The sequence below is a fragment of the Ictalurus furcatus genome, chromosome 15, assembly GCF_023375685.1.
Source record: "Ictalurus furcatus strain D&B chromosome 15, Billie_1.0, whole genome shotgun sequence".
NCBI classification, from domain to species: Eukaryota; Metazoa; Chordata; class Actinopteri; order Siluriformes; family Ictaluridae; genus Ictalurus; species Ictalurus furcatus.
In genome coordinates, this window is record NC_071269.1 from 7,267,853 (window position 1) to 7,290,531 (window position 22,679).

Sequence of the window (22,679 nt, forward strand, 5' to 3'; positions counted from 1 at the left end):
TCTTTTCAGTTCTTTAGTACGAAATCCACTTAAAATTGCTTTCAAATTTCTATTAACTTGAGATAAAGGAAAGCCAGTATGGAAAAAGACATTGTCTAAAATCTGCATGAGTATTTAACTAAACTCTTGAGCGTATTCCGACAGGCTAATCCCGGATTTGCTAGCATGTAGTGTCAAACGAGCTCCATGCAGAATGACGATATCAATCTAGCTGATCCAACCCACATGGCTATTAATTCTGCCCCAATCCTCTTAACTGCTCCCCACAGAATGCTCTTAATTTCCCTCAGAATCCCATTGGAAGACTGGCGACTGCCTCGGGGTGTTCCGGAGAATTCCGGCTGCTCCCTGAGAAAGCTTTAGATATTCACACGTCCACTTCAGAGCTACTGGCTAATGCTGAGTCCCCTAATGTCTCCGCAAGTCTCCTGGGAATAAGATTATCATCAGGATTTCACAGAGTCACAGCTATTAACGTATTAAGCCACGCCCCCTTCCCTCCATCTCACATTAGCAATTAGGGGTTTAATGATTCGGAACTACGCATTGATTTAAAAACGCAATGACGGAAATGAATCAAGGCAACGATCATAAATTGATTATTAGCTATTATAGCTGCTTATAAATTGGACTTATTTAATGTATAGTGTCATATTTATAAGCAGATATGCAAATAATTCAATAGGCTAACAAGCTGAATTGACCGTAACTCTGATACTATTAAAATAATATTTCTCTGCGTCATTATTATTCCCGAATTAATGGTAGGCGTACTCCAGATTCTGAACAAACTTTGTGAACGGTCGTATAGTATCATAGCACATTCAGTCGTATCATCAAATATCCAATCACTGCCTTGTTAATCGAAATAATACCAGATCGCGTTGTATTATATCGTAGCAGATTCATTGTGTATCATCATATATTGAACCAATAAGTGAATAATCGTGTGGAAGCTGAGGTTTTATTTGTAATGTTTTGGCCTGTGTTCTCAGTTGAAAGATGTGCTATTAAACGTGAATATAAATCAATCAGGGTATGTTGGTCTTTTTCTACCATTAGGCAAGTATACAGTATATTTAACATCAGCTTGACGCGCCACTAGTTTCCAGCCGAAAATGCTGAAAATTGGAAAGAAAAGAGAAAATTGCCAACAATTTTGACCGAATAAAAATAAAAAAAGATTAAACAGGCCTACGAAAACAACTAGAAAAACAACGGCAAACAAACAGGCAAAGGAAGCATGGCACAAGGCTAGAGAAACTTTAGAAGTTCTCAGGATAACGACAACAAAGCTCAACAACTAAGGCAACAAAAGGCAGAACTTAGAAATGTTAACTAATCAATGGGAACACAAAACAGGTGTGTACAAAGACAGGAAGTGAGCCAGACAATAAAAGAAGAAATTCAAACTGTGACTGAGGTTGCCCGCTTGTGGTCTGGAGAAGAACTGTCCATGGTGGACACGAAAAATGTACCATGTTTTCGACTGAAAACCAGACCTAGTTTTGGATTCATTACTGTAGCTAGACTGTAGTTAGAAGAAAACTCGAAAACTAACGATAAACAAATGACCGCAGTATGTGTTCGTTATGTGTTTTCGTCAAAAGGTTCATATTAAAACTACATCCAATCCAACATCCTTCATCTGGTTCAAAGAGTATCTAAAATAATACGTCCCATTTGAGTCTGAAAAAGAAGGCCTGTATCGATGGGGTCCGATTTACGCGTCGTCACTGAAAGGCTGTCACCACTTCAGCCGAATCATCTTTAAAAAGGCATTCGTATTCAAAACGGCTGTGAAACCGATTACAAGAAAGGTAGTCTTGCTTATAGTATGTGACAGAGTACAAAAGCTCTGTGGCAGCTGGCCATTTTAGAAAGGCCACATGTCACACTGAGTTTAAACAAGCCTCAGTCTGTAGGGTTGCTGGGAGAACTGCAGGGACATCCATTATAAATAAAGGAGCCAGCTATCTTTAAAAAGTACGTTGCAGTGTCTAAAATAGGTTGTCTTCACTGCAGTCACTTTTTTTCTCCCCATAGATCACATCTGAAACAATAAATTTGCCTATAATCAGCATTGATTTATCTGTGAACAAGCATCCTGTACTTACAACCGAAAAAAAAATAAAAGCCAAATTCCAGATGGTGCTCCTGAAAATCATTTCAATACTTCAGTCTCATTATTAGCCTTCAATTGCTGTACAGCTTTGTCCATTGTTAATTCATGGCTGGCAGAAGCAATACGCTGAATCCATTCACTGTTCTGCTTACGTTAATAGCTTTAAAAAGAAAAAAAAAAAAATCAGGAAACTCACAGTATGGAGGAGAATAATACACAGCCACAGTACGGTACGGTACGGTCTATGCCTGTTCGGGGTGGCGCTGAAGTAAATTGATCGGATCCCATTATGTTTTTCCTTTGAAAAAGTACAAAACAGATGGTATTACATAAACCAGGGTGAGAGAGAGAGAGAGAGAGAGAGAGAGAAGAAGCCTGAATGACTCTCAGGTTGTGGAGGTGTTGAAGTTTAAACCCAGATGGTTTCTTTCAGATTGCTTCCTGTTTTACTTCCTAGTTTCCCCACACTCTCTTCCTGATCACTGCTCTACCCTGACCACGCCCCCTAATCAAAGTTGCGCTCTATCCGAGTAAAGGTCATAACTTGTAATTACCCTCAACTTGGAATTTCTACTCAGGAACTCGGAACACTCTCCTCAAGTGACGTCAAATCAAAATGGCTGCTCACAGCATCAACAGTAAGCACAGCAGCGATTTTGAAAAATTTCAAATGAGTCATACTGTAGGTACAACATAAAGACATATTCGCTTGTTAGAGCTATAACACTGACTATACAGCTCACTGTTTTGAGTTTTAAAAATGACAAAGCGGTCAAAATAACAATAATTACGTAATCCCGAGCTCCGACTTTCCAATTCCGAGGTACGTCAAATGCAGCATTTACAAGTGTGAAGTGGAAATTTTCCCATCTTAGAGTAGAATAATTCCATGTAAAGATGGCTTTCCAACTTGGAATTCCCACTCGGAAAGTCTTTTAAGTTTGCCTCTGGGAAAGATTTTGTTTTGCACCGGGGCAGTGGTTGCTCAGGGGTTAAAGGCTTTGGGTTACTGATCAGAAGGTCAGGAGTTCAAGCCTCAGCACTGCCAAGCTTCCAATGTTGGGCCCTTGGGCAAGGCCCTTAACCCTCAACTGCTCAGTTGTATAAATGAGATAAATTTAAGTCGCTCTGGATAAGAGCGTCTGCCAAATGCCATAAATGTCAATGTAAGTTCATCTATGTCAAATTTAACCAATTTGCAAATCTTGAAGTGTGAGCCGGTGGGTTAGCATTTAATATGTAAGGAATGAGAAACTTTGGGAAGTGCAGCTATAGGAAAAAAAATAACACTGGGCTGGTGTGACACAGGAAGTGGAGCAGTCCTGAGTTTGATTCTCAGCTATAGATCAAGCCTGTGGGTTCTTTCAGGGCGTTAATAACTAAATAAACTCTGCACTTATGTCCACCCGCCTCAAGCTTCGACGTGTTAGCTGTAATTTCTCGTTACACACACCACATCATATCCTCTTATTTCCGTAATTGGGAGCTCAAAGGACGCAGCACCTGCATAGAAAAGGGTTCCGTCTGCTCCGGCATGCCTCGTTAACTTCATAAAGAGGTTGCTCATTAGCTGATCAGGTCAATCAGGTGTGCGAAAGGTGGGAGGAACAGAAACCAGTCCGGTGTCCAATCGTTTACAGAGCTCGAAAGAAGCCGAAAGAGATGCGAGAGTGGACTTTGACAAGCGGCATGATTCAAAGCAGGAAGCGGCCTGTATTCCTATCAAAGCCTGCACACTCAGAAGCGGCTTCTCTTCAACAATGAGCACCAGAAAGACCGGAGACTGTAATTATTGTAGCGCTATCGTAATTGGAGGCCTCAGAAGACTTTGTAAGTGATATGAGAAAGGCTACGGAGGCATCATTATTTCCCAGAGATATGATCAGACAATCTGCTTTTTTCAGTGAAAGAACAACCAGTTGATCAAATCAGCGAGCTGTGGGATCACAATGGCCAGAGAGAGAGAGAGAGAGAGAGAGATCAAGAGACAGAGAGAGAGAGAGACCAAGACAGAAGCATCTCATCCCGTCTCTTTGAGTCGTGATTTGTTGATTTATCAAGCTCAAAAGGAGACATGGCGCTCGATACAGAGCGAGAGCTCCAGCGTTGAAACATGATTGGCGGACTGTCTCGCAGCTCTAAAGCAAGGGCGAGTGTTGAGTACGAGTGTGCAAACAATCCCTAAGCAAAGGATCATCCTGGGCTGGGCAAACAGAGCATATGTCTGAGAGGTGCCCTTCAGTTTGAACTCAATCGAGCCTTCAAGAAAGGCCAGGAGCAAACGTGTGTGTGTGTGTGAGAGAGAGAGAGAGCGAGAACGAGATCGGGAGAGAAAATGGACCAATTGACAATTCAAACAAAAGGAGGACTGAAGTAGAGCGATTTTCGAAGGTCTGTCAACACGCCTGTCTTCCCTCTCGCTGACAAGCCCTCTCACTCGAGCCTCGACTCAACTCGACAGTCCATATTTATTATTGAAGGAGTAAGATCCAGGATCAGGAGCTTTACCTGTCTACATTTATCTTTCCACAGATTTGACTAAATGTGTTCATTAAGATGCTAATGGTAACACTTATCTCAAGCTAGCGCTGAGAGAGAAATTTGCTGAAGCCCTGTGTTCACACTAGCAAGCGACAAAGAGACAGCTGGGGGTTCATTTTCTGCCGTGATTTCGGCGACAGCGTGAGAGAGTCAAGTCGAGTCTTTCTCGCTTGTATGCAATGCTGTAAAGTGACAAATCCAAATGACTGGCTCGAGCGATTCCTCAGACTGACTGCGTGGTCCGACTTTTCTTCAGTTCCACACGCAGTTCCCGTTTACTGTTTGACATGCGAAACTGGTCGAGAGTCTCCTAACCGGGGTTTCATCTGGTCCTGGCTGACAGGGACACAGGAAAAGAGTTTTGCATTGCTGGAATTTTTACGCAGCACACATGGGTGTGTGCTCTATGACAGCACACCGAAATTGGCTACAATAATTATACAATAGTTACATAATAGTGTGTTCACAACGTGGAAACACGTCTGTCCATGGTCTCACAGACCTTCCGTCACATTCAATATAACTATATTATGTAACAGTTCAAAAGTCTTGTGTTGTTCTGAAATAAATTCAAATTTGCAGTCGTCGACAAAGTCTCAAAAAATATTTTTGACTATTTGGCGTTTGTTTGTTTAGCCTATTTATTTATACTACAATTATTTTCAGGAATCCCGAAAGTCTTGGTTGCTCTAGCACACCCCGCACCACCTTACTAGTAGCTAGTACAGTTAGCTTACTTTGCTAATCTGAGAACAAAGCTAGTACAAAGCCTAGCACATGACATGTAAAACAAAGCAACCAATTTTCCCCTGATTATTGCATTATTTTACTATAATATTTATACATCTATGGTTATTTATATCTAGTGCATGCCCCCCCCCGAGCAACTCATCACTTGCTAGTGTGATTGTAGAGTAATACATTTGGAGTCAGAAAGCTGTAAGGACACATCCAAGAGGTCTGGTCCAAATCCATGGCTGAGGTCAAAACACAGGCCATCATCATCATCATCATCATCATCATCATCATCATCATCATCAGAGGAAAATCCATCATGAGCATTCAGAGAATCACAATCCAGGCTTTGCTGATCCAACCGATCTATAGGTTTTATTAAATGTGAAAGCATTCAAAATCAATAGCAAAAGCCTGTAAAGCTCATATAGATCCAGCATTATGAAATATTTACAGTCAAAGCTCACAGTGAAAATATTATACATGAAAAAACGTAGTGCATGTACGAGTATGAGTGTTGACCGAGCAACAGTACATTCCAGAGAATTTATGAGGTAATTAGTATGTAAAAGGCTAAAATGTAATCCTGAAACATTTACAATCAAAGCGCACGGGGATAACGGTAAACCATCTCCAACTCGACAGATGCGTCTGCATCCTGATTAACTCTGCAGGGGAATAAATTTAACACGCTTTATCTGTGATTATTATTTTTGGCCTCTCGGTCTCCGTAAGCGCCGATGTCTGTCGAGCACCGAGCGCTGTCGAGCGTGACAGGAAGGGCAGCGCTGGAAATTTCACAAACATCTCCAACCTCCCCGCTCCTGCTGCCATGAATACTTAATATAACACACGAGCCGAGTGTCAGTGTTGCCCCTGGAAACAGGAGGCGGGACGAGGTACAGGATCCCATTTTGAGTGCTGCAGATGGGTACACGGGGGAGAATGAGCACAGACACACGGGTATGAGATTCCTGACGGAGCGAGAGACCTTTGAGGAAGTAGACACTCGTATAGCAGCAGCTCGTGCCGACATTAATAATGACAAAATGAAGTCGTCAAGGTATCACACTTGACTTCTGCTACAGGATAATCAAAGGATCAGGATCTAGGTGTATCAGTTCAGCGTACAGTCATCCAGCACACATGCTAGCTTATCTAGCATTAGTTTGGTAAAGAAGGTTCGTGGTTTTAGACGTAGCTTCGACTGTGTCTTCGATAGAGCAGGTGTGTTTGCCAGGTTTTAGCCCAAAAACCACCCAAAAGACCTGAAACTTACGCAAATAAAATTTTACTGCTGATCCGTCATGCCGAAAAGTTCCAGTTTTGTTTCATCGCTCCACAGAACAGATTCCCAAAACTTCTGTGGCTTATTTATATGATTTAGAGCCGACTTTTCTTCTGCTTTTGGGTCATTAGTGGTGCACGTCTTGGAGTTCTGGCATGGAAACCTTCTTCGTTTAGTACGTGTCTTACTGTGCTCACTGAAACCTCAGAGCCTGTTGCACCAAGTCTTGCTGCAGGTCTTTTGCAGTCACTCGAGGGTTTTTCCTTCTCTGCCTTCTCAGAAATCTGCTTGCCGCTGTGGACAACTTCCTTTTTCTGCCCCATCCAGGTATTTCATACATTTTCTGCCCCTAGCCAGTTCAGGTATTTCATGTGTTCCAGCTCAAGCACACCTGGTGCAACTAATGAAGCGCTTGATTAGTTTAGCATCAGGTGTGCTTGAGACAACACCTGTTTTGCATATTTGTGCTGCTGTGAGGGATTCTATTCAGGTGGGTGAATAATTTTGAAACTGGAGAAATAATTATAAGTTGCATTTTCAGTTGAGTTTGTGGAAGCCACTTGAAGCATTCGTTGTGTTGAACTATTTCAAATCGCTTTTGTTTGATTTGTTCATCGCAAACAGTTGAAAGTCTGTACATTTTGACAATAAACCTGATTTGCAATGGGGGTTGAATCATTCTGATTGCAACTGTGGCTACTACAAGCTACAGTACATGTTGCTAATGACGTATAATTAGCATATATCTAAGTCCAGTTGGAGTCGGTTCGTGATGAGAGCAGGCTGTAATAGTAAAATAAAGAGCGCTGGAATGAATAGAGCCAATTGAATAGAGCTGTGGGAGCTCTATTATAAATTTGGGTCGCTACAGCCTTAGTAGGATGACAGACACCCACACGTGCACGCACACACACACACACACACACTAACTAACACACATACACACCACAGAACATGATGAATGTGCTGCTGCTCTTTCAGATTATAGCGTTATTTTATCCACAGTGAATCTGTGGATATGAATCATGGTGGTGTTGTGTGTCACCTCGTAAGAGTCAGAGTTAAGCGCTGCAGGTGGCAGCTGGAATGAAATATGTTACAGCCGATCCTGAAGTGCAGACACGTCACGGCGTTAGCACAAGGAAAAAAAAAAAGGAACGGAGAGAGACGAGAGTGGGAGGACGGAGGAGGTGTGCGCTCGGAGATGTCAAAGGCGTCTAAAAAAGGAGAGAGATGGAAATAGACACAGGTGAGACTGGAAAAGGAAGAAAGCACGGGACGACAGAGAGAGCGACAGAGCATCTGTATATCAAATCACACAGCTGTGTATTAATCCAGAAGACTCGCTTATGTTATAATGCTAGTTGAGGCAAAGTCTGCAGCTGAATTCTGGATTCTGATTGGTCAGAAGGTGTTGATTCATTTCCTAGAACAGCAGCTCTGACAGTAGCACAGCTGCAAATCAACGGTTTATATTAATGCGATATCGTTTCTATAGTAACAATTGCCGATGACGTGAAGTGTTTTTTTTTTTTGTTTTATTTAACATTTAGGGAAGGAGTCTCCGCTGTCAGCGCTTTGTAACAATAAAGCTCTAACGTTTTCAGGAACTAACTTTTGTGGAGGTTCCACAATATTAAAAGTAACTATAAATGGATAAAAAAAAACACGTTGTGTCATACTCTAATAAATAAACGGGAAACCTTGTGGTAACAATAACTCCGAGTCATTACATCATTGATTATTTTCCGATAACAGCCCAGAGTTTTATACCGCATTACATTTTTCAAAAAGGACGTGCTTTATTAAAAAAAAATTTTTATAATGTATAGTTATGTTTCTAGTTCTGGAACAAAACAAGTTAGCTTCTGTGTATAATTACATTACAGCAGCTATAAACAGTTTATTAACAGTTACAATATTGACATAGAAGCAACACCGCAGACGCCACGAGCCCCACCCCTTTCCTATACATTTCCTATTACACACGCTACATTACTAGATGTTTGAAACAAAGCTCAAGGAAGATTAAGAGAAATCATAAACGGCAGGAAGAAAGGAAGTGCACTCAGTAAGATCAGAAGGTTGTTTTAAAAAAAAAGAATAAACCAGAACTCCAGAAAGGCAGTTAATTTTCCCATAATGCAGCAGCGAATTACTGCCATGTCAACGCTACACGTCCGGTGGCGTTAATGAATTAATAATAAAGGCACGCGGTGTGAAAAGCAAAGGCGCTGAAACACCGAGACGCAAATTACGACATTTTGTGTTCACTTTGCTAAGAAATGACAGAGGACACTGTAGAGCAATTAACCTCGGCCCACTTACACACACACACGCTGGTCAGCATCCCACACACACACATTCAATAAAAAAAAAAAGCGTCTGAAACTACAGAATCTCACAGAAGGGAAACAAACGAAACAATTCACCGATTCACAAATTTCCACATACAACCCTGCTCAAAAGTTTGTACCCCATCATAGTTTATACGTTGTTTATTGTTGTATATATATATTTTAAAATAAAGAAATTAAATGTTTCCACATTAAAAAATAATACCATAAAGTGCAGTAATAAATGAAACAAAGTCACTATTTAATTTGACGACCTTTTGCTTTATAAAAAAAAAAAAAAAAAAAAAAAGAAAGAGTAGTGTGTGTGTGTGTGTCAGCGTATCCAATTAACATTCACAGATGATGCCACCAACTTGTCTGTCTCTCTATCCAACGCACCAAGAAACTTACAGATGAAAGAAAACCTGCGAAACCGAGCTGACAGACGGGGGTGTGTGTGTGTGTGTGTGTGTGTGTGTGTGTGTGTGTGTGTGTGTGTGTGTGTGTGTGAGTGCACGAGATGCCGTAATCCAGCAGCGTCCTGGGAAAATAAAGCAATTATCAGCGATTGTAAATTATTTTTGACGGCTTGAGGTGCAATGTCACATGAACAAGAAGTGACGAGAGTGACGCATAAACACACCGATCTGTCCTGAAACCCGAAAAGAATCAAATCTTTATGATAAAACTTTATGAGATTAAACGGGAAATGATTATTATTATTTACTTTTTTTAGATGCAAGTCTGATACTGATTAAATCCTATTCACTTCACATTAAAGCTTATGTGCGGCGGCGTGTAAAAATCCACACCCCCACTCGGTTATGTATTTTTAAAATGGAAAAAAAAACACGTTCTTTTTTTTATTTTTATTTATTTTTCTCTAAAAATAGCTACAAAGTAAAATGAAAAAAGCTGGTGGAAACGATCGAAAGTCCTGATCTGGTACAGAGTTATATCCCATTTAGAAAAAGGAAATTATCGAACAAACTATTCCTATCTTCACATATGCTGTGTGACTGTTTTTACATTTAATAATGAACATATGAAACGTAATATGTAAAATAATATTTATTTGTGTTCCACGACTTTTACAAAGTGCCGACCCCCGAGACTCCATCCATAAATTTTAAATAAATAATAATAATAATAAAAACGCCACCACATCAATGATTATATTTAGAACGATTTCCCTTTGTTAAACCGCGTGTACCTGTTACTAAAGAAACGAAAACGGACTGGAGCTGTTGTCCAAGCCGGGCTGTTAACAATGCAAAAATAACGCACATGCGCCGAACAATCGGCTTCATGGAGGTATAAATGATTACGTAATTATATTAAATAATGATTTGAAAAACACACTGTGTACTGTAGCTGTGTTGTTTGTTTAGCAGGCATCCCAACGATCTCATCTCTCCGGCATGTCTTCAGTTTAGCGACTTTGCATCGTTTATGTATTTACGCGTGAATTTGACGACCGCAGCTCGATGTCTTTTTTTCTTCTTTTTTTTTTCTCCAAATAAACAATCTCTCTTACGTACAGCTAAGCAGAACCAGAAGACAAGCGGAATTCCCTCCCGCGAGAGTTTCTGTCCGGTTCTGATGGGATTAAGATCAAGGCAAGCCTTAAAATCCTGAAACGTGTGAAACGTGAGAAAAGTGTGAACGGATCAGAAGATGCAGAAGCAGCTGAGAAACAACCGAAAACTCCCTCTAGCACCAGAGCTACAGGCAGAAACTGACACTGATGATTAACACCACAGGTGCCACATGGAACAAGACGAGCGTCCGTCTCTAACCGTACGTCTACCAGGTGACCGATGAGTCCGTACGAGCATGTACTGTAATAAAGAGCGCACAGTTACTGCATCTTCACAGCGAAAGTCGTTTGGAGGAGCTGGAGAATTAAAGCCGTCGCGTTATAAAGAACAACAGAGGACAGAAGTGTGTCGCGTTTAATCAGCCGTTACACACCAGTCTCACGATGGCCTCATAACCCAGAACACGCACTTCGTTAGGAGGGACGTCTATGCTGGATAGAAACGAAATGCTGCCTTTGAAAATCGACTTCCTTCCCTGTCTGTGAGCCGTCTTTGTGTCTTTAATACAACACTCTCTGCAGGAATGAATCCTCGTCCAACATGAAAACAAATCCGCTCTTCACGTACTCTTCCCCTTCCAAGTAAATGTGCTGTTATTATTAAGTGCCAATTATTTCCCAACTGCAGCACGCTAAGCAGGCTAAGACGTTGGACTACCGAATTAGAAGGTCATAAGATCAAATACCAGGACTGTCAAACTTCTACTGTTGGGCCCTTGAGCGAGGCGTACTGTACTTTTTATCCATGTATTGTTACATTGAACGTTGTGGAACCTCCACGAAACAAATCTCGCTTACGTCATACGGCTGTATATATACCGAGAAACATCAAAGAATCAACTCCTTCATCCTGAAGACGTTGGAAAACGTGAAGTCACACCTTCGCCTCCGACTGTTGCAAAGCACTGATGCTGACACTGGAGACTCCTTCCATAAACTTCCCCTACATGCCCCTGTGAACGAGCTGTTACTATAGAAACTATACTTCAGTCCACTTCTGCACTTCACAGACTATTTATTAAACAATTCCCACGGAACGTCTGAAAAATTCCATTACCTCGTGTTAATCGCTGATCCCACAAGCTGTAAAGCCGTACGTCGTACGTCGTCTGTAACCGCAAACGTGATTGATAAAGTCCATGCCGTCTGTCAAAAGCTCTTTAAGTGTCTGTCTGGCTCTTTAAAGTATTGGAGGCTATAAACACGGCTTGTTGATTATGACACCTGCCCACAGCGCAGCGCGATCGACCGCCATCCGTACGCCGAGCCGCTAAGACCTTCCTCCGCACCAAACACAATAAGGTGACATTACGAACTCACAACGCTTCATAAATCCCAATCCATAGATTAATGTTACGAGAAAACATGCTGAGACGAAAGACCATGAGCTTTATTTCACAGCCATAACCGCTGGCCAGCTTCAGTAACGGGACACCAGTAATAGAAAAATCAGTGGACAATGTCATTGATAGTCTCGTAGACAAGCAGGAGACAAAGCGATAGTTAGAAATACGCCACATTTGAGATATGTATAAAGTAGCGCTGGGCAATATGATCATAAAATATTTATATTGCGATTATTATATTTTCACAATATTTATATCACGGATAATGAGTCAATTCTACATGAGCAAATCTTCAAATTTCATGCTTTTTCCTATTTTCAACGTTAAACGGTTTACTTTAGTAGACAATCAGCTCAATTTTCGTGGTATGTGGATATTTTATCTACCATAAAAACGTCTTCAAATATCGCGATATATTTTTTTACGTCAAATCACCTAACCCTGATATAAAAGATTTTATAAATACACTTGCTTCTACATTCCCTCCCCTTCACATACTCATTAAAGCTCTCAGGAACAGATGAAATTCTCATCAGCAAACGCACAATGATCTGCTGCGGCGTGATTACATATCATTACGTTCTTAATTACTCCATATGTCTTTTACATAATCTACGCAAAGCAGAGTTTATAATGACGTCCCGTGACACTCGGCGCAGGAGTATACTGTAATAAATGACTACGACAGGCTGAGAAGAGAATACAGATGGCTGAGAAGTGTGGCTAGTTTGTCTGGAGCTAACAGCAAACAGCAGGATAACACTACAGCGTGTAAATCGAAATCGCAGATTAGTCCAGGATTACACCGCCAGTGGCTCGTAGGATGGAGACGTTAGCATATGTATATAGTGTGTAGAGGTTTAAACACTGGAGACTCCTTCAGAGAAAACGGCAATATTCGACGATGCCGTTACAGAAACGTAACCAACACCTCCTGGCCAATCAGAATAGAGGATAACAGCCAAGGGCAACGTTATACCACAGCGCTTCTGAATTCTCGATTCTGATTGGTTAAAAAGTGTCGACCAGTTAAATTTTCTACACCAGCAGCTCTAATGACTTCTCTAATGGTTGATCATTTATGGAAGGAGTCTCCAGTGTCAGAGCTTTGTCAGTAAGTTGGGTTTTTTTTGTCTCGTTAACTCGAGAGAGACGGAAGAAAGAGATATGGTGAGGGAACAACTGGTAATTAACAGCTGAAATGTACGTGACAACAGGAACTAACCGGTTTGATGGATGTTTCACCAATAAAAACGTAACTACAAATGGATAAAAAGTGTGACGTCATTGTTTAATAAAGGTATAAGAGGAATAAAACACTACGGGATGTGTTGTTATTGGAACACACTCAACTTTGGAGTGGCGACTGTAACTCTGCTCCGTTCCACCACGCTGTTGATTATTTTCCTCTAATAACACGTCCCACATTACTTAATGTATTCAATACGTACATGTTTACTAACTTTAAGTTTAGTAAATATTATGATAGTAATCTTTGTAACCCAGGAACTGAATGACACCTTAAATGCTATGAAATCAGGATGTGTGGGAAAACGGGAGTCGTATTTGTCTCTGTCAGGTGTTGCCTTGCCGATCGACAAACTATTTGGAGGACACGGTTCAAAGGTCTTCCAGTAAGTCCTTGTTATTCTGCACAGTTTGCCTGCTTTAACGCTGCACCTGATGCCAATCATGAAGGGTTGGATAATGAGCTGAGGAGGTGGATCAGGTGCACTGAGCACCCCTGAGACAGAATTCATCTCCGCTGGAAGACGGATCTCCAGGAGTCTCCACAGCTGTTCTATAAAAGATGATTACACAGTCATGCAGCATGATTTTTATTCCCCTCAAATTTGTAGTGCGTTAAGCATTTCAAATTAGGTGTGATTTTTAAACAGCTTCCATCCACGTTGGCCAAGATTGATTTATTTATTTGTTTTTCTACTGATCTTTGATGAATGACCAAGATGGACTAAAGCAAGTTTGGCACCAGGGTGAAGGAGATTGTGGTTCAGAGGTTTGAGGCTCAGGAGGCTGTAATTAAGCCGCTTAATGCTGCGCACTCTGAGCCAGGTGTTATTGGAGTTGGTGAGTGTGCGCGGATGGTTATCCAAAACACCTTACAAGGAGGGGGAAAAAATCCAATCCTGGCATGCAGATCAGAAATAAGGGTCTCAGTCAGGGAACAGTGACTCTGGAACACTGAGATTTGAACCCGCGTCGTTCTAGTCACTCACACAAGAAAATAACGAACTAACCTGATTTTGAAATTTTTAAGGATTTTAAATCCCATTTATAATTATTCTTAAATTTGCCTCTAATACCAAATAGTTAGCCAACATCAGATAACCTAACATGTTTTCTCTATCTTATTTATAAACAGTCATAATTTACAATGTAAAGGCTAGCAGGATAGCCAAGAAGAGCTAAGCTGCCAGAAGGTTTTTTTATTTTTATTTTTAGAGGATTTTAAGTCACATTCATAAAATGTTTACATCTTTCACATAATAACGGCTGACTAGCTAATATGAGCTAACCGGACAGGATTCCCGAGATGATCTAAAGTCTAAGGTCAAAATCTATAATGTTAATGCTATCAGGTTAGCTAACACGAGCACACCTGACAGGATGTCTGAGGTTATTTTCAGAATATATTCATAAATGTTAATATTTTTCACTTCTAATGTTGGATAGACAGCTAACATGCTAAATCCTACCGTGACAGGATCTTTGAACAGATTTTTAACTTACATTCATAAATGTTCACAGTTTTCACTTCTAATCAACGCTAACTAGCTAACATGAGCCAGTGTGGCAGGATTTCTGAAAGGATTTAAAGTACTAAGTGGTCATAATCTACAATGTTCTATAAGGTTATTGATGCTAACTAGCTAGAGTGAGCTAACCTGACAGGATTTCTGAGAGGATTTAAAGTAGTTGGTCATAACCTGACAGGATTTTTTTGAGGATTTGAAGTGGCATTCATAAAATATTCATACTTTTCACTTCTAACGCCAGCTGGCTAGCTAACATGGAGCGAACCTGACAGGCAGGATTTCTGAGCCTTACTGCATTTTGTACTGTCGGCTTCATCTGTGCTGCTATCACGTTTGCGATCACAACAGGATTTCAAAGAGTACTTAAATATCAAATACATTTAAGTATTCAACTTAAAATCCTCTCAGAATTCTTGTGAGGTTCGCTCGTGCTTTCGAATTAGATAGCATTAACTTAAAGCACTTATAGTATAAGTAAGAAAAAATCCTGTCAGGTTAGCTCATTTTAGCTAGCTAGCGGTCACCATAAGTGAAAAGTATGAACATTTATGACTTAAAATCCGCAAGTTAGCTCACATTAGCTAGATAGCTGACACTTCTATTGCCAACTGGCCATTTATAATACATGCGTGAGTAACAGACAGAGAAGAAAGAAGTATGTGCTAGCATGGTATGTGTTGTCAGTACATTACAGCCAAGTGCCTCAGTAGATGTGAAGATGTGAAGCGCTGTTAGCTGTGCACATCTTCATTACTGTCCTTGAAAAAACACCGCTTGGCCCAATTGGCCATCAGCGAAACAAAAGAATCCTCTCTTGTTCCCCGTGCAGTCCTGAGGTTCCCGAGCTCGGCGGTAAACAACGGATCAGTGAGGAGAGGAGGTGAGACAGCGTGGTTCGGTCTCGGAGGCAGAGAGACAGAGAGAGAGAGATGTTTATAGAGGGATGAAAGGAGGAGAATCAGCACTGTATCTCTTTTTCTCTCTCTTTCTTGCCAGAAGTGGCTGCCAAGAGCCTCCCAGAAGGAGTGGGATGCCAAGGCTGGCTGAAATGTGTCTAAAGTGAGATAAGCTGGTGGGATGGAGCTCTCAAGGCTCTTCAGAAGATCAGTCCGCCTCCGTCTCTTTCTGTGTGTGTGTGTGTGTGTGTGTGTGTATGTGTATTTATGTGCCTTCCGCATTAAGATTGTGTACTTGTGGAGAGAAAGCAGCCATGACAGAATGCCACAGCTCAGAGACAAACAGAGAAGAGACTATATTTATATCCACACTGAAACAAATCCAGCAAATAATGAACCAAACTGGTGTCCATATGGTCTTCTGACTCTTTCTCAACTTGAAAAAAAACCCACCCCATCCATCTTTGAACACATTTCTGTCGTCCTCTTTCCCGAACGCATCACAACGTGAAATAGAGAATGCCAAGTGCAGATCTGAAGCGCTCGGAGGCACGAGCTCTCCACAGGAGGACTTCGAGACGGGCGGCCTGCCGAGCGAGGGATGGAGGGAGATAAAAACAGAGAGAAACGAGGGAGAACCGACTGTCTAATGCTTGACCCAGCTACTTGAGACTTGGCTTCTGAAGTGAAAAGCGTTCCATCTCTCCAGAGGAAAAGGGAAGAGAAATGGGATGAGCCAATGAACAAGAGTTTACCGTTTAAACACTTGTCTGGTGTTCCTGACTTTCCAGAACCAATGCGTTTAAAATCTAGCACAATGTGGAGCTTTAAAACCACCTTATTGGGTTAGGTCACACTTATTCTCAAATCATTTGTCATAAATCCCTTTCTTAATTTGGTCATTAAAGCAACACACTTTGAGTGGGCTTGTATTTCTTCTGAGATGGTCAAATGTGAATCTTGATACATGATCAATGATCTAATATAGGGAAGATGCATCTGACGCAGCAAACGATACGATTTGATATGATTCAGAGCTTTTAATATGATATTTTCAGTTCAGTACGATAAGAGTTCGATTTTTAAAGAGTGGAAGGCCACGCATCCTTCAGTAGAACTGAAAAACACACATGCCGCACTTCTTTCTTTCAGACTAATAGGTACAGAGGTCACATCTTCATCGCTGGGATTGACGAGCACAGAGGCCACGCCTCCCTCTTTCAGACTAAGTCACTTAAGCCGTACCTCCTTCACTCAGACTAATAGGCACAGAGGCCACGTCTCCTCTGGGATTGACAAGCACAGAGGCCACGCCCCTTCTCTCAGACTAATAGTCACATAAGGCATGCCTCCATTATTCAGACTATTAGGTACAAAGGCCACGCCTCTTCACTGAGATGAATAGGCACAAAGGCCATATCTCCTGTACTCACACTAATAGTCACATAAGCCATGCCTCTTTCACTAGGACAGATATTTTTTTCTTCATTGACATGAAACCAGAATTCCCTCTCATATCATGTGACTAAATTCTACACTCTGATTGGCTGAGCTCCAGAAAATCCTGCTTCCTTCTACGAAGTCACCTTGCACTTTCCAATTTCACATCCCAGTGCATCACAATGCAAGTGAAGGTTTCCTTAGTTCCACACAGGACCGAAACACAAACAAACACAAACACACACACACACACACACATACACTACACTAATGCAGAACAATATGGCTGTAGGAACAGTGTGTAAAGTCTAAACGAAGGTACTGACTGCCCATGTCGCCTCTCAGGGACTGTTGCAAGATGTCATGTAACGGTTTCCGGCTTGTCATTGTCTCGGTGTGTATTTTCTGTTTGTCTGCACAATTTTTCGGTAAGGGCTGGAGGAACGAAACGGACCAAATGAAGACTAGAATTAAAAAGCAATGACTTCTGTAATCAAGTCAGTTTTGCGCACACACAACATACCACATTCGAACGCTTTAAGGAATTTCATTTCAAAAAGGCACAGAGGACATTACAGTTGGTTATATTATTCATCACTCGTGGTGCAAATCATTATAGGAAAAAACATGAACCTTAGAAACATTAGAAAACCAAATTAGACAAAGAAAAGCGTTCACACTAGAATGTTTTATATAGGTTATGTTCTAACCTCGTCTTGATGTCTACCTGCAACGGTCACGTTATGTAAAGAACTGGTTTAACAAACTCAGACTAAAGACGTCTAAAATCTTGCCATCTATGTGTGATATTCTCACAATTTGATCAGCTGTACGGCCGCATGCGCTGTAGCGAAACGGACGTCATCCTTAACGATTCGGTTTGTAATCAGAGACGCATCATCATCATCATCAAAACAGAGAAGAGCGCTTGCACACTGTACAAAGATTTAAAATGTTTAAATTACCAAATAAAAAGACAATAACAAGTCAACTAAACAGAACCAACTGAATCAATGAACAACGAGACAGAGACGAGGCTCGTGTTGTGACCCAGATGAGGACGGGTTCCCTTCTGAGTCTGATTCCTCTCAAGTTTTCTTCCTCATATCATCTCAGGGAGTTTTTCCTCACCACCGTCACCACTGGCTCGCTCAATAGGGATAAATCCACACGCATGTATCTTGTGTTTATATGTTTCTGTAAACAATGTCCATTGTTAAAAGTGCTATACAAATAAAACTGAATTGAGACAGAGACTGATGTGGATGATGCTAATAATCAAAGTGCAAACTCATTTCCCGTCGTAAACGTATCATTCGTTAGAATTTGGCAGTTGCTCTGTAAGCAGATTAAGTTATAAACGTGGAATCTTTAAATTAGATTTTCATCTTCTTTCGCTTTTGGGGTCGACTTTCAAGTGGTAAAACTTGACCCCTACTCGAGTTCCGTGCAAATCTGAAACACGTTTCTATCCAAGAGCAGAAAAAGATCGACATTTCAGCATGTGAAGATTTTTACCTGTTCAAGCTCACAAGCAGGTCGGCAGCTGCTTGTGAGCCTGTGTGAAATTCCCATGGTTTTACCAGTTGAAAGCTGACAAAAATAGCACCCCTTTTCACAAGCAGGTATCATAAGTGGCTGGTTTGCTTGTTGATTTCAAGTCTAAAGTAGCCACACAGGCCATACAATTACGTCTGTCTCTGATTCTCTTACTTACACGGAGGGACTCGAGATAAAACGGTACAGCCGAACAACGTTCATAAAAAGGGAGACAAAACGTAATTATTTCATGCTGAAAGAGAAAAAAAAACCTCAAGTTTGGACCATAATATCTGATGCTAGTTGAAGCTAGCTGGCATTCTGGTCGACTAGCAAAAGCTTGAGAAGATGGTTACATTAGCCTCTCTTTGTCTCACTTTATCATTCTGACAGCAGCACTTTCTCTCACTCTCTGTCACTCCCACACATTTATTTCACATTTCTGGTATCATGAGGGAGGACCTGATGATGTGAAATACTGCAGCCCTGCATACAATCTTGGTACAGAAGTCTCGCTAGTTCTGCGTTGTAGCTACACGGCTAACGCAGCTACCAAATAACAGAAGTCTTATCTCACACAAATCCTTAATACAAGTACAAGCACATTGTAATTGTTCCATTATCCATTTTTTTTTTTTTTACTAAATATTGTCTCTTATGTCATGTAAAGTTTTTCCTCATCACTCTCGAATCTGGCTCGTTCATTAGCAATCTAAATCTACATCCAGAGACATTTCTATGAAAAAAAAGAAAAAAGAAAATTGCTACAGAATTTGAATTGAACTGAAATCACAATGACACACAAAGGTTTACAGACTCCAGCTGGTGCATTGGTCTCAATATTTATGACCATATTTATTTATTTATTTATTAATTTATTTACACCAAAAACCGTTGCCATGTGTTGTGTGTCGTTCTCGTACAGCTACTGGATTTGCCGTGGAAATAGCCGTTCGGGCCGTCAGGATCTTTTTCAAGCCCTGACGCAGTGTGTTTTGTGCACCTCTAACCCTCAACGCATTTCGTAAAAACCTTCCCCTGCGGGTCGATTAACTTCCCAGTCGGCCACAGGCTTCAACAAAACAATATGCTTTTCACTCCTGAGCGTTATTAAAAGAGGAAAAGTGCGATTCCCCATACCCCCCCCCCCCCACCCCACACACATTAAATACAGCTAGTTACTTTGATTCCCCAGGGCCTCTGTGAATATAAAAGGTGATGGCATTGATCTGCGCAGCGTGATATTACCGAGAGCTGAGAAAGCGAGAAAGCCATTAGAGAAAAATCACTGGAGGAGAACGCGGGCGTCGATAGTCTAAATACGGCCGAGCCAAAACAAGCAGGTGTTGCGAAGAGGCTTTTCTATTTCTGCTTTATAGAGTTTAGGTGACATACTCAAAAGTGAACAACAACCGGGACACCTGAGCCGGATTAAAACGGCGTGCTAAGCCAGGGATTTATATGATGAGTGATAACGGTGTGTGTATCTCTTTTCTCCTGAGAACATCTGATGCTCGTTTGCACGCGATCAACAATCTGTGTCTGATAGATACGTTTAACCCTCTACTGCATGAATTATTACGTTTACTTTGTTTTAAAATGTTTTTTTTTTTAATGGATTTTTATTACTTAGGAATTTTAGGTGGGGGTGGGGGGAGGAGCTGGTAAATTGTTGCCATACAATGTGCAATGGTGGAAAGTATCATGTACTAATAAAAATAACACAAACTGTATGAGATTATAATTCCAAGTACTGCATATTCCAGGCTATAAATTGCAGAGTTTTGTTGTTTTTTGCCATCATGTAAACAAGTTATATCTTTTAGAATGGAATTACAGCTGTAAAAAGTACGTGGATGAATTTACTCACTCAAAATACATACAAAAATTAGATCCAAACATGTTTTAGGTGAAGTATTTTTTTTTTTATATACTTTCTTTTGAATTCTTTCTCTTGAAACATAACATTTAGAAATTACGACAGCTTTTCTTACTCTGAATGTGAAAAAATGTAAATATACTATTTAGACCTATATACTTTTTTTGTTTGCTATGCAGCAGCGAATACTGTTTTAATGTAAAACAATCATTGAGGAAATATAAAATCTCACAAGAGTTCAATAGTCAAAGCTAAATTTCTAGAAATCATGCCTAATCTGTAATCACCTGACATGCCCGTCACTGATTGGCTGCTTTAATCTGCAGTCTACAGCTCGACACGATGCAATAAGACCACACCCCCTTTCACTGACTTGCCGTCGCAACTTTGTCACATAAGCAGCGACTTGCAGCACAAAAGGAGTAGGTTTCTCAACACCAACACACTCACGCAACAAGCGCACTGTATCTCTTTTATTGAAAAGTAAATGGTGTCTGATTGCAATGCATTCTGGGTGACTTCCGAAAGTCCACACCCTCAGCCCTCCAAGGGCTGGTCTAACAAATTCTTTTGACCTGATTAAATAATGGAGCAGCACTTAAAATGGTGGCAGTGGTCCAACCAATCCAAGTGAAAACGCAGAGAGCAAGTCAACAAGGGCGCATTAAGAGCACTACTGGAACACAAACTCAGACATTTCCTGTGTTATTTCCCCAAGCATCCAAACAACCGCAGAGGTTTTACAGTGTGTGATCACCTCCGCTGCAGTGAATACATACAGCATCCACACACACACACACACACAGAAGTGCACATTACATGATTCTCCCTGGCCCCTATGAGAAATCAGTTATGACATCTAGGGATGCAATATTCTCGAATTTCACATTTTAGCTCGTTATAAGCGTTCAGTTTGTGCTCGCTATTTCATACACAGTAATATTTAGATAATTCATGTGCAAGAAGCAATTAGCGGGTCCATGTGGGTATAGAATTATAACTTTAATAACCTGAAAACAACACAACAAAATCTCCAACACTGAATTAACTCTTACAGTCCTGAATCAACTCCTACAGTCCTGAATCAACTCCTACAGTCCTGAATCAACTCCTACAGTCCTGAATCAGCTCCTACACTCCGCAATCAGCTCCTACACTCCGCAATCAGCTCCTACACTCCGCAATCAGCTCCTACACTCCGCAATCAGCTCCTACACTCCGCAATCAGCTCCTACACTCCGCAATCAGCTCCTACACTCCTCAATCAGCTCCTACAGTCCTCAATCAGCTCCTACAGTCCTCAATGAACTCCTACTGTCCTGAATCAACTCCTACTGTCCTGAGTCAACTCCTACTGTCCTGAATCAACTCCTACTGTCCTGAATCAACTCTTACACTCCTGACTTAACTCCTACAGTCCTGAATTAACTCCTACAGTCCTGAACTGCCTCCTACAGTCCTGAATTAACTCTTACACTCCTGACTTAACTCCTACAGTGCTGAATTAACCCATACGATGCTGTATGAACCCCTACAGTGATTAATTAATTCCTACACTCTGGAATTAAGTCCTAAAGTCCTGAATCAAACCTTACACTCTTGAGTTAACCTCTCCAGTCCTAAATTACCTCCATCACTCCTAAACTAGTACTAAACTACTTTCTTCAGTCAAAATATATAACCTACAATATCGAATTAACTCTTGTCATTCTGAATTGACTCTTAAAATACCAAATTAGCTTCCACAGTCCAAACTTAAAACCTACAGCACTGAATTAATCCCTACAATCTTAATTTAACTCTTAAAATCATCCATTACCTTATACGGTCCTGAGTTAAAGTGTACAGTCCTGAATTAAATTAGAGGAACAGAAAGTCCTGTGACTCACTCTGCACCTCATTTCACACTTCAGCAGCTGCCTAATGACTGTCATTTTCTAAAAAAAATAAAAATAAGAGCATAAAGGCCAGCTCTGAAATCATGGAGTTTGAGACAAATAAATAAATAAATAAATAAATAAATAGATGAATAAATAAATAAGAAGGTATCTTTTACATGGTACTGTGAATGAAGTGTCCCTTTAAAAATGATCGAAAGTACATAATGGTACATTTAAGGATCGCTGATGCACCTTTAATTAGCTTTCGGAGTAATAATATAAAGATACACTTCTCTA

At 40.8% G+C, this 22,679-nt stretch overlaps 1 protein-coding gene across 1 annotated transcript in view; it reads right to left on the reverse strand.

Annotated features, from left to right (window-relative positions):
- LOC128619715 (V-set and transmembrane domain-containing protein 2-like protein) overlaps window positions 1–22,679 on the reverse strand; it is a 39,521-nt gene that overhangs the window by 12,316 nt on the left and 4,526 nt on the right. The window lies entirely within an intron of this gene.